At 42.9% G+C, this 13,044-nt stretch overlaps 1 long non-coding RNA gene across 1 annotated transcript; it reads left to right on the plus strand.

The window, feature by feature from the left end:
• The first annotated feature begins 4,201 nt into the window (after positions 1-4,201).
• On the plus strand, positions 4,202-9,347 carry LOC148043051 (uncharacterized). The gene is made up of 2 exons (XR_015698357.1): positions 4,202-5,015; positions 6,655-9,347. It is a non-coding gene; the product is annotated as an uncharacterized LOC148043051 (long non-coding RNA).
• Positions 9,348-13,044: the final 3,697 nt, after the last annotated feature.

The raw sequence follows: 13,044 nt of genomic DNA on the forward strand, positions 1-13,044 counted from the left end.
ATAACAAAGGCAACAGTAAAAAAAAAAATTGGGTTTCTGTCATGATGGACTCTTGTGACGAGCCAATTGACAGATGATGGAAGCAGTTGGCTTCCTCCCATAATTGGGGCTTACCAGGGGTTGTAAAAATCATATATATATATATATATATATATATATATATATATATATATATATATATATATATATATATATATATATATATATATATATATATATATATCTGTGTGTGTGTGTGTGTGTGTGTGTGTGTGTGTTCGTTTGTGCTGATAAATAAATAAAGGGAGACTAGTATAGATCTATTTCAAGCTATTTAGCTCTCATCAGCTAGCCATACCCTTACTGGGATTTGAACCTGGGCTATATTACATACTGGGCAAACTTCTTAGCCATTAGGCCACAGGCTCTTATCCGTTATCCGTAAAAATCTAATAGATAAATAAAATATTGCATTTTTGCTGATAAATAAATGAGACTTTCATAGATCTATTTCAAGCTATTTAGCTGTCATCAGCTAGCCATACCCTTACTGGGATTCAAACTTGGGCTGTTTTCACATGTTACATGGAAGACTCCTGGAGTGGGACTAAAAGGAAAAGGGAAACACTATGCTCCCTCCCATATTTGGGAAAAGACCTGAATACAACAAGAATACAACAAGACCAGCACATATATATATATATGTGCTCTCCCTTACTTGCCTAATGGTAAGGTTGACGGAGAAAATTCAGCAGAGAAATAACTAATCAGCCTACTATAATCATAGCAGTTAAAGCTCATATACATGCAAGCATGGAGTTCTAGTCTGATGGCATGGTCTGTTAAGCTGAAACCAGAAAACAGGAAGCATCAGGAAATTTCTGTCTTGATTTGAATAATTTGGATATCTCAGTGGGTTTTATTGCATTGAATTGAATTTGAATTTGTTTATTTATTGGTTTCATGGGGGAAAGAATAGGACTATATGAACTGGAAAACAATTATACACTGAATGCTCTTTTTTAAAAAAAAAAAGATTTGCAAGGCAGTTTTCATCTTTAAAAAAAAGTGCACCCAGAAGTACAAATTAGGGGGGAAAGTTTTCTTGCACACTGTTGCAATTTCAAATACTTTAGGAACATTCAATTTTTACAAAGATGTGTATGTGTGTGTGTGTTTCTTACATTGGAAAAGACTCGAATGCAACAACACCAGCATGTGTGTGTGTGTTTGTGTGTGTGTGTGTGCGCGCATGTCTGTATATGTGTATATGTGTATATGTGTATATATGTATGTATATGTATGTATATATATGTAGATGTGTGTGTGTGTGTGTGTTTCTTACATGGGAAAAGACCTGAATACAACAAGAATACAACAAGACCAGCATATATATATATATATGCTTCCATCATATGGCTTCCTCCCATTATTGGGGCTTACCAGGGGTTGTAAAAATCTAATAGATACCTTTCACCCTGGCTTCGCTGATAACAGATATGAGCCTGTGTCCTAATGGCTAAAAGGTTTGCCTAGTATGTAATATAGCCCAGGTTCAAATCCCAGTAAGGGTATGGCTAGCTGATGAGAGCTAAATAGCTTGAAATAGATCTATACTAGTCTCCCTTTATTTATTTATCAGCACAAATAAAAAAAACCCACAAATATAACTAAGGCAACAGTAAAAATAAATAAATATTGGGTTTCTGTCGTGATGGACTCTTGTGACGAGCCGATTGACAGATGATGGAAGCAGTTGGCTTCCTCCCATAATTGGGGCTTACCAGGGGTTGTAAAAATCTAATAGATACCTTTCACCCTGGCTTCGCTGATAACAGATTAGAACCTGTGGCCTAATGGCTAAGAAGTTTGCCTAGTATGTAATATAGCCCAGGTTTAAATCCCAGTAAGGGTATGGCTAGCTGATGAGAGCTAAATAGCTTGAAATAGATCTATACTAGTCTCCCTTTATTTATTTATCAGCACAAATAAAAAAACAAACCACAAATATAACAAAGGCAACAGTAAAAAAAATAAAAAAATATTGGGTTTCTGTCGTGATGGACTCTTGTGATGAGCCGATTGACAGATGATGGAAGCAGTTGGCTTCCTCCCATAATTGGGGCTTACCAGGGGTTGTAAAAATCTAATAGATACCTTTCACCCTGGCTTCGCTGATAACAGATAAGAGCCTGTGGCCTAATGGCTAAGAAGTTTGCCTAGTATGTAATATAGCCCAGGTTCAAATCCCAGTAAGGGTATGGCTAGCTGATGAGAGCTAAATAGCTTGAAATAGATCTATACTAGTCTCCCTTTATTTATTTATCAGCACAAATAAAAAAAAAAAAACCACAAATATAACAAAGGCAACAGTAAAAAAAAAAAATTGGGTTTCTGTCATGATGGACTCTTGTGACGAGCCAATTGACAGATGATGGAAGCAGTTGGCTTCCTCCCATAATTGGGGCTTACCAGGGGTTGTAAAAATCATATATATATATATATATATATATATATATATATATATATATATATATATATATATATATATATATATATATATATATATATCTGTGTGTGTGTGTGTGTGTGTGTGTGTGTGTGTGTGTGTTCGTTTGTGCTGATAAATAAATAAAGGGAGACTAGTATAGATCTATTTCAAGCTATTTAGCTCTCATCAGCTAGCCATACCCTTACTGGGATTTGAACCTGGGCTATATTACATACTGGGCAAACTTCTTAGCCATTAGGCCACAGGCTCTTATCCGTTATCCGTAAAAATCTAATAGATAAATAAAATATTGCATTTTTGCTGATAAATAAATGAGACTTTCATAGATCTATTTCAAGCTATTTAGCTGTCATCAGCTAGCCATACCCTTACTGGGATTCAAACTTGGGCTGTTTTCACATGTTACATGGAAGACTCCTGGAGTGGGACTAAAAGGAAAAGGGAAACACTATGCTCCCTCCCATATTTGGGAAAAGACCTGAATACAACAAGAATACAACAAGACCAGCACATATATATATATATGTGCTCTCCCTTACTTGCCTAATGATAAGGTTGACCGAGAAAATTCAGCAGAGAAATAACTAATCAGCCTACTATAATCATAGCAGTTAAAGCTCATATACATGCAAGCATGGAGTTCTAGTCTGATGGCATGGTCTGTTAAGCTGAAACCAGAAAACAGGAAGCATAAGGAAATTTCTGTCCTGATTTGAATAATTTGGATATCTCAGTGGGTTTTATTGCATTGGTTTCATGGGGGAAAGAATAGGACTATATGAACTGGAAAACAATTATACACTGAATGCTCTTTTTAAAAAAAAAAGATTTGCAAGGCAGTTTTCATCTTTAAAAAAAAGTGCACCCAGAAATACATATTAGGGGGGAAAGTTTCCTTGCACACTGTTGCAATTTCAAATACTTTAGGAACATTCAATTTTACAAAGATGTGTATGTGTGTGTGTGTTTCTTACATTGGAAAAGACTCGAATGCAACAACACCAGCATGTGTGTGTGTGTGTGTGTGTGTGTTTGTGTGTCTGCATGTCTGTATATGTGTATATGTGTATATATGTATGTATATGTATGTATATATATATGTAGATGTGTGTGTGTGTGTGTTTCTTACATGGGAAAAGACCTGAATACAACAAGAATACAACAAGACCAGCATATATATATACTTGGGCATACCAGGGGTTGTGACTTTAAGTATATACCTCCCACCCTGGCTGGCTGATAAAGGAGTCGTTCTCTGTAGCTCAAATGGTTAACTCCCTGCCTGGGAGGCAATGGAGCACAGGTTCGATTCCCAAACTTGGGTATGGCTAGCTGATGAGAGCTAAATAGCTTGAAATAGATCTATACTAGTCTCCCTTTATTTATTTATCAGCATAAATATAACATATATATATATGTGTGTGTGTGTGTGTGTGTGTGTGTGTGTGTGTGTGTGTGTGTGTGTGTATTTGTGCTGATAAATAAATAAAGGGAGACTAGTATAGATCTATTTCAAGCTATTTAGCTCTCATCAGCTAGCCATACCCTTACTGGGATTCAAACTTTTTTCACATGTTACATGGAAGACTCCTGGAGTGGGACTGAAAGGCAAAAGGGAAGCACTATGCTCCCTCCCATATTTGGGCTTACCAGGTGCTTTGACAAAAGAAAAAAACCACTTAATCATTTCCCTGGCTCAGTAGATAAGGAAGGAGAGCTTGTGGCTTAGAGGTTAATATAACTGCCTAACACATAAAAACAGCCCAAGTTCAAATCCCAGTAAGGTTATTGCTAGCTGATGACAGCTAAATAGCTTGAAATAGATCTATACTACTGTCCCTTCATTTATTTCCCCAGCCAGCAAAGGAGTTTTGGGAATTCTGGGGGTTGAAGTCCATACATATTCTGATGCAGGAGAGGGTGCACAGGTAAACCCACCAGTGGCTGGCTAGGTTAGGAGATCCTAATATGCTGAATACTATAAATCCTAATATGCTGAATATTATAAATTTATGTACTTCTCTGTTTGTAACATTCCAAAGTGAACTTCTCCTTTTTGAAATGTCATGTTTGTCTCGTGTATGGAAACGCCTTGAGAATGCACAGTGTGGAACATGGCATAAAAGTAGCATCCTGGGCAAAGCCCAGGCAGTTCAGATTTTGGTGTGTTAGCACGCTGAACTCGATGCATCAATAAACCTGTTTCTCTCGCACTTTCGTGGTCTCGAGTCCTGGTCTTTCGTAAGTAGATTGCAAACCTCAATCTGCTGCAACATTTTTGGCGGGCCAGCCAGGAGTCGAGGGGTCTTGGGACCCTCTGGAACGTCCACCCCAGTGTCGGGGCTCATCCTGTCTGGGGGAACCTCCCTGGCGTCAACGGACCCTTGATCCGAGGGACTTCCCAGTGGCAGAGGGCTCCAGCAGCAGCGGTTGGTGATTCCAAGAACCACCAGAACAAGGACCAGAGAGCAGGCATCTGAAGGCTGGCCAGCATCGCAGGAGGGAAGCCAAGTACAGGAGGCAAGTACTGTACCCCATTAGGCCTGGACTTCTTGTTGAGCCAGAGGTGAGGCCCGATCTCCCTTGCTAGGTGGAAGGTTTTGGGAGGATTGTTTAGAGTATGTGTGTTTGTGTGATTGAGGGGGGCTACTGCATTTCCCTACGGTGGCCGTGTCGATCCGGTACCCTGGGTCAGAGCCTGTGTGGGGTGACTGCTAAATCTTTGTTGTCTGGTGCCCTGGGAGGACCATGGGTGGTGGCAGCAGTGTTCCCCTGACCCCCTTACAATGTATGTTAAAACATTTTAAAGAAGGGTATATGACCCAGGATTATGGCAGTGAGTGGAGCAGGCATGAGCTTAAAATTTTTTGTGAATCTGAATGGCCCACTTTTGGTTTTGGGTGGCCTGACAAAGGCACTTTTGATCCCACCATAGCTTTAAATGTCCATAGGTTAGTGTTTGATCCCGATGTAGGACATCTGGATCAGGCCCCGTGTATTGACGTGTGGTACAATTTGTTGAGGAGACAGCTTGGCTAGAAAGATGCAAAGACAAACAGTGTATGCTTATGGCTGTTCGGGTTACACGCCCCAAATGTCCCAAGCAGAGACCACCAATCCTAGCTAGTGCCCCAGAAGAGTTGCCCCAACCACCGGTGGCAGTAAGAGGAAGAGGATCAGCACCATGACCCTCACCCCGACCATGCCTAAAGGGAGCCACACCTAGTAGCTAAGGAGACTTGAGGGCATCAACAAGCCAATCATCTGTGGAGTGGATAGAGCGAGGGCTGGATGTTGTGACCTCTATGATGTCAGAAGAAAGTCCTGTCAGAAGGACAGGGGATGTGGACCCTCTGAGCTCACCAGAAACACGGGGGCCAGAATTTTGGGAGAAGAAAGAAGAGGAGATAGAGCAGTTGCTGGGAGCTGTGGGAGGAAAGCCAGAACCAAGTGAGGACCAGCTGGTGGCAGCTAGAACCAGAGACAAAACTGCTCCTATTTTGACAGCCCCACTTCAGAGAGTGGATCAGTTTTTAGTGGATCCAAGCAATCCATGCCAAATCTCCACAGCCTCACTGTTTCAATATATCCCTTTTACCACCTCTGATCTGCTCAATTGGAAACTTCACTATGGCCCTTATAGTGCCAAGCCAAACGAGGTGGTTGATCTGGTTAAAACTATTGTGGACACCCACCACCCTACTTGGCTAGATCTCCAACAGCTAATGACTACCCTGTTTAATGCTGTAGAGAGGGAGAAGATTAGAATTGCAGTGTTTAACATTCTAAAACATGATGTCCCTGCCCACACCACTCTGGCTGACTTTACTGAGCAACGCTTCCCTTCAAGGGACCCCAGATGGAGCCCCTATGACCCCCACCAGCTGACTGCTATGCAATTATCAACAGTTAATTGTAAGGGCTGTCTGGCTGGGAGGAAAACCAGCAACCAATATGTCTAAACCCAGCCTCATCACTCAAGGTGCTACTGAAAGCCCCGAGGCTTTTTATGCTCGATTATGCTCCTGTAATTGTAACTCCAGTCCACAACTTCCACCCAGGACAAGAAGTCTGGGTGAAGGACTGGAGGAAGGAACCATTGGGCCCCAAATGGCATGGGCCGTATACTGTTGTTATTTGTTCTCCCCTTGCTGTTAAGGTAGCTGAAATTAAGCCTTGGATTCACTGGACCCATCTCAAGTTGGCTGCAAAAACTTGCTAGAAGGCCTCCAGTGACCCTGCGGAGCCTCTGCGCCTCACATTCCGGAAGCACCGGTGGAACCCCACCTCTTCTGCAGACACACGGGAAGCTGTCGCTCTACGAACAGGTGGTGAAGAACCAGCGCCCGCTGCAGGTGTCACTCTGGATGTTGACATCCATCGCACAGGCAACGTACTGCATCTACCGTGGAAGCTCTGCCCCCGCCCAACGCCCTGGCACAACCATGGAGACTGACCAGCATGTACGCCAAACTGCGTGCATTAGGAGAGGCCTGATTCCGGCAGTTCTGATTGTGGTTTTTCTCCTATTCATTTCTATTCTCATTAACTCTCTTTATTTCTATCAAGCAATCCTGGCCAGAGCGAAGGGTGAGGCCCCACTGGTGGTATGGGATGTTCCCTATGATTACGTGGACCCTACCCCCTTTCCCACTCCATCCTTTCCTAAAGGGGGGAATGAGGGTACTCCCCAACCACTGGAAGCTAGGCCCCCTCACCTCTACAAATGACTCCCCTCCACTGGTAACTTCTGAGCTGATGCTAGAGGAAATGGGTTTAGGGCCCTTCCCCCTTTGCAAAGACTGCTTTTATCAGGGTGAACAGGGACTGCATTTTGTGTATAATGAACACTGGTTATTAAATTGCCATCTGGAGGAGGGGCTATCCCCCTGTTCAGAGGAGACAGGGAACTATTGGCAGTGTCGTATGGACCCCAATGTCACATCTTGGGCACCAAACAAATGATACAATTCAACCATTATGTGCCAGAGACCCTTCCCAGACCCCTTTCCAGAAAGGACAAGGGCTCGGGTGAAGTGGGCCCCCCTTGATTTCAGCCTGAAAATGGAATATGACATAACTTATGACCAGATTCCCATAATAGTGGAGATAACTTGTCAGCTTATTGAGGATGTAGGGAATCAGTGGTTTCTACAATGGTGGTCAGAGGATGAGAATCTGTCAAGCATGAATGCACAAGACCTGAGTAAGTACTGGCGCATAGGTATAACGCGCAACAATAGTGCTAAAGCCAGTTGCCTGGAGGTCTGGATAACCCAATCCAACTACTTGGAATCATATCAATGCCATGCGGGGACACTGTACAAGACCCTCAGCAGAACAGCTATAGCCACCCTAAATACACAGGGAAAGGGAACGGTGGTTCTGGAGCCACTCCTACAACAGGGTAGGAACCCCTGTCCCACACGGACCCCTCAGGAGGGTGAGAGAGGCAGCCCACAAGGGAAGGAAAAGGGAGCCCCAAGAGAACCCAGGACCACACGGGTGGCCATTACCCCCTCTACATTGGAATGCACTCAATGCCTGCAGGGCCCACAGAAGGACACACTAAAATTTAAAATGGGAAAAAGCCACAGACCCCATCTGGCCCTTGGGAAGCCTCGAAGAACATGTATTGGATTCGTGGAACATTGTCCTACGAAGTCCTCCCTGAGGATTGGTCAGGCTCCTGTGTTCTTGGATGTTCAGGCTCCTGTGTTCTTTCTGTTGCCCATCCAATCATGACAGGTGCTAGGGGTCCCGTTGTATGACTCAGTGGGCCCCACACGTCAGAGGAGGGAGGCTGACACAGCCTTCTCTAACTTTCCCTGTAAGGAACTGGCTGAATACGAGAAATCCAACATGTGGAGCTCAGAGAGAATCATATGCACTTATGGGAGGGCCACTTGGGCTGAGGATGGGTCTTGGGGTTACCGCACCCCCATTTACATGATCAACCGGATCATGCGCCTGCAGGAAGTATTGGACTTGGCTGGGGAGAGGATTGATAAATCTTTGAATATCCTCTCCACTGCTACTGACAAACTCCGTACTGCAGTGTACCAAAATCGATTGGCTCTTGATTACCTCCTCGCAAGGGAAGGAGGGGTCTGTGGGAAGTTCAACTTGTTTAATTGCTGCCTTCAAATTGATGAGACTGGAAGTGTCATTAAGCAGCTCACCACAGAAATGCGGCAACTCACTCATTTCCCGGGGCAGGAATGGAAAGGATTTGATTTACCCTCCACTTTTAACTCCTGGTTCCCAAAATTGCCAGGGTTGCAGGCCATCGTTGCCTTCATTGGCCTGATCACAGCAGGTTGTGTTATCATCCCCTGCATTATGCCAATCTTTGTCCATACTATCACAAACTTTTTATCCCTCCTGGTAGAGAAACGGGCTACTGCAAAGGTCCTGGCCCTGGTAGGACGCTCAGAAGAAGGACGTTCGAGCGAATATGTCGGGCTCATGCTCAATGGAGAGGAACCTGCCATTTATGAAACTACACAGTAGTCTTTGGATTGGGTGCAGTTTCAAAAGGGGGGAATGATGCAAGAGGGGGTGCACAGGTAAACCCACCAGTGGCTGGCCAGGTTAGGAGATCCTAATATGCCGAATACTATAAATCCTAATATGCTGAATATTATAAATTTATGTACTTCTCTGTTTGTAACATTCCAAAGTGAACTTCTCCTTTTCGAAATGTCATGTTTGTCTCGTGTATGGAAACGCCTTGAGAATGCACAGTGTGGAATACACGGCATAAAAGTGGCATCCTGGGCAAAGCCCAGGCAGTTCAGATTTTGGTGTGTTAGCATGCTGAACTCGATGCATCAATAAACCTGTTTCTCTCGCACCTTCGTGGTCTCGAGTCCTGGTCTTTCATAAGTAGATTGCAAACCTCAATCTGCTGCAACAATTCAAGTGGCCCAGGTGGGGCTCTCTAGGACAGGGGTGTCAAACTCAAGGCCCAGGGGCTGCATCCGGCCCACGGGGTGCTTAGATCTGGCCCGTGGGGCCACCCTGGAAACAGTGAAGGACCCGCCCTCAGTGCCTCTGCCAGAGAAAATGGAGCTCAGAAGGGCCATAGGCTGCCCTTGCGAGCTCCATTTTCACTGGCAGAGGATTGCAGGAGGCCGTCGCAGCTGAAAACGGAGCTCAGGATCACATTTTCTCTGGCAGAATGCTCGGGCCACCACAGGTACCCCCAATATGAGTTGAGCTGGCCATGCCCACACTGCCCCCCCCAAGGTCAAACACAACCCTGATGCGGCCCTCAATAAAATCGAGTTTGACACCCCTGCTCTAGGACAACTGAAAGGACACACTTGCTCTGTTAACATCTCTGCCTGATTCTGCACTATCTATGATGGCTTTCTACTGGTAATCAAGGAAACAGCCATAAATCATGGCTAAGTGTAATTTGTCATAGTTTAATGAGGCATTGGGAGATGATAGGACAGGAAATATTTGTATCATTGCTTTACTAAGAAATTGTCTTCATAGAATTTACTATTTGAGAATATTATTTAGATTCTCATCAGGCACTGTACAGCATTGAATCAAGGAGCAACAATGACTATTGTGGCAAATATTTCATGACATCACAAACCCACGTTGGTTCTTTCTGAATCAGTAGATCGATGCTGGATTTCTCCTGATGCAAACTGAGATGGAAGGATTAAATTTCAACATGTGTTAAGTCTGATTTTTAACTGCTCTCTTTCCCCACATCTGATGGCATTTGAATGTGAAAAAACGCCTATGTTAGAGGTGAAGCTGCTTGAGACTTGGTATCATCCATTCTTATAAATATTTATCTGATTTTTTTGTACATAATTCAAATTGAAGGAGAGATGAGATCTCTAATCGGAAAATGGTTCTCTATAAATTGACTGTGCTAAGATTTGTAAACTGCGGAATGCAAAATGACACAGAATGTAAACTAAGATCTTGAAGGGGCTGGAACAGTTTTTGAATGAGGAAAGGCTGCAATATTTGGGCCTATTTAGTTTAGAAAGGAGGTGAAGGAGAGGGAACATGATTGAGGGGTAGAACATGATGCATGGTGTGTATAAAAGGAGAAGGGGAAGTTATTTCCCCTTCCCAAAATAGTAGAACCAGAGCTCAGCCTACAAAATAAAACTGAATCCTCAAAATATCTGGATAGACAAAAGGGTGTTTTTTTTACATGACATAGAAAATATAGAAAATATAGAATAATAGAGTTGGAAGGGACCTTAGAGGTCTTCTAGCCCAATCCCCTACTTAGGCAGGAAACCCTACACCACTTCAGACAAATGGTTATCCAACATCTTCTTGAAAACCTCCAGTGTTGGAGCATTCACAACTTCTGGAGGCAAGTTGTTCCACTGATTAATTGTTCAAACTGTCAGGAAATTCTTCCTTAGTTCTAAGTTGCTTGATTAGCTTCCACCCATTGCTTCTTGTTCTACCTTCAGATGCTTTGGAGAATAGCTTGACTCCCCCTTCTTTGTGGCAGCTCCTGATCCATGATGTGCAATTCAACTTTGGAATTAACTCCTATGAAAGCTCCAGAGTCACCTTTTAGGAGAATCACCTTGTATGTGACCCAGAGACCTCTTGTAGGGGAGATGGGTGGATAAAAAATTAAATGAATGAATGAATGAAGAATGAATGAATGAATGCTGTGCAGGCTACCAGCTTGGCTGGCTTCAAACAGGGATTCAACCAGTTTATGGGATTCATGGAGATCCATGGCTCTTAGCCTTAATGGAGGTGTGTCTGTTTCTGAAGGCCATCTACTAGGAGATGTGTTGGCTTCTATATGCCATTGGTTGGTCATGGTGAGAACAGATTGCTGGACTAGGGGATTGGTTATGTTTGTATGTAACCCATGGTACTATCAAGAGTCTATACGGTTTACAGCAGTATGTAAATAATGAATGGATTGATAGGAAGGAGGGAGGGAGGGAGGGAGGGAGGAAGGAAGGAAGGAAGGGATAATAATCGACAAATGACCTATGAGTGACATGTGTGTTTCATACATGCCCATTCAGAAAGCTTAAATTAGCTGGTACTAAATATGTGGTAACATTTGGGGACAATGTTATGTGTGAATGCAGCCTGTGTTATTCCCATTGTCTGTTAGACTTCACGGTAGCAATAGCACTTCATACTGTTTTACAATTTCTCCACGCCACTTACAGAATCAGTATATTGCCCACAACTATCTGAGTCCTTTTTTGACCATTCTTGGAAGGATGGAAGGCTGAGTCAACCTTACGCCCATCAAGATCGAACTTCTGGCTGTGCGCAGAGTTAGCCTGCAATACTTATTCTAACTACTGCATCACCCTTGCTCTTCAAACCTTCAGTTTTATGGAGGCAAGTGTGCTTCTATGTGGTATCATGGTTAGACTATTGAATCGTGGTAAAGTGAAATCCTTAGAGTTCAAAAACCCATTGATCATAAAACACACACTGGTGATATGGGGCCCGTTACTTTCTTTCAGCTTAATCTTTTTCACCAGCTTGATGTTGAAGGGATAAAATAAAGATGGCTTCTTGTGAGTCATCTTGAGCTCTTTAAAAGCAGAGATGGATGGATGGATGGATGGATGGATGGATGGACAAATGAATGAATGAGGCTGCTGGATACTTCTCTGAACTACCGTATTTTCTGGAGTATAAGATGCTCCGGAGTATATTGGGGTGGGGGTGGGGGGAAAGATGCGTCTTATACTCCAAAAAATAGGGTAATCCTACTGTGGGTTTTCTATGCTTTTTGCAACACCCAGGGATATAACTGACTGCCTTATCTTTGAAACACAATGCAATGTAAGAAGATGTGGCCAGCTGGTCTGAAATAGAACCCATCATCATTGTAATTTGACAAAGTGTTCTTATTATTTTCTTTATCATCAATACTTTTATTAGCAATTTTGCAGCCCAGATTTATAAAGTGGTGTATAACCAAAGGGATCCAATTCAGGAAGTTATCAAAACAGTATTTGTGACGTGTCATGGTTGAATTCAGAGGAACTTCATGAGAACTTAATTCCTTTGCTGTACACAGTTTCAGTCAATAGCAGATTAAAGAGCCATGACGGTGAAAATCCCTTCCTATTTAATCCCCAGGGAAAGTGGGCAACAAATATTGATAGGATGGATCGGCAAACATTTAAATGTAAAGTTCTGAGAAAGGCTAAATAAAAAGAAAAAAGATTCTGGAAATACTTGGAGCAGAAAATGGCCTAAGGGCTAAAAGTAGAGAAAAATGATAAAGGCTCTGAAACTGCTCTGGAAATACTCCCATCCTAAATTATGTTATAAGATAAATGCTTAGTTGAAAACTATGTGTTAGACTGTAAGAAACCCAAACGGCCCAATTTTTCCTAAAATAGTTTTCCATTAAGGAGTATGTCAAACTCAACTTCTCTGGTCTTTGGGAGATAAGACTCAAGCAGACCTTAGCAACCTTTTTATTCCTTTTAACAACCCTGGGTGTCAAACAGAAGGCCCATGGGCCTGAGATGTGGTCAGATCCAGCCTGTGGCCCAGTGGTGGGT

This window comes from Thamnophis sirtalis, unplaced genomic scaffold (assembly GCF_051295495.1).
Source record: "Thamnophis sirtalis isolate CommonGarterSnake01/CBP01778 unplaced genomic scaffold, rThaSir2_p1.2 scaffold_13, whole genome shotgun sequence".
NCBI lineage: Eukaryota > Metazoa > Chordata > Lepidosauria > Squamata > Natricidae > Thamnophis > Thamnophis sirtalis.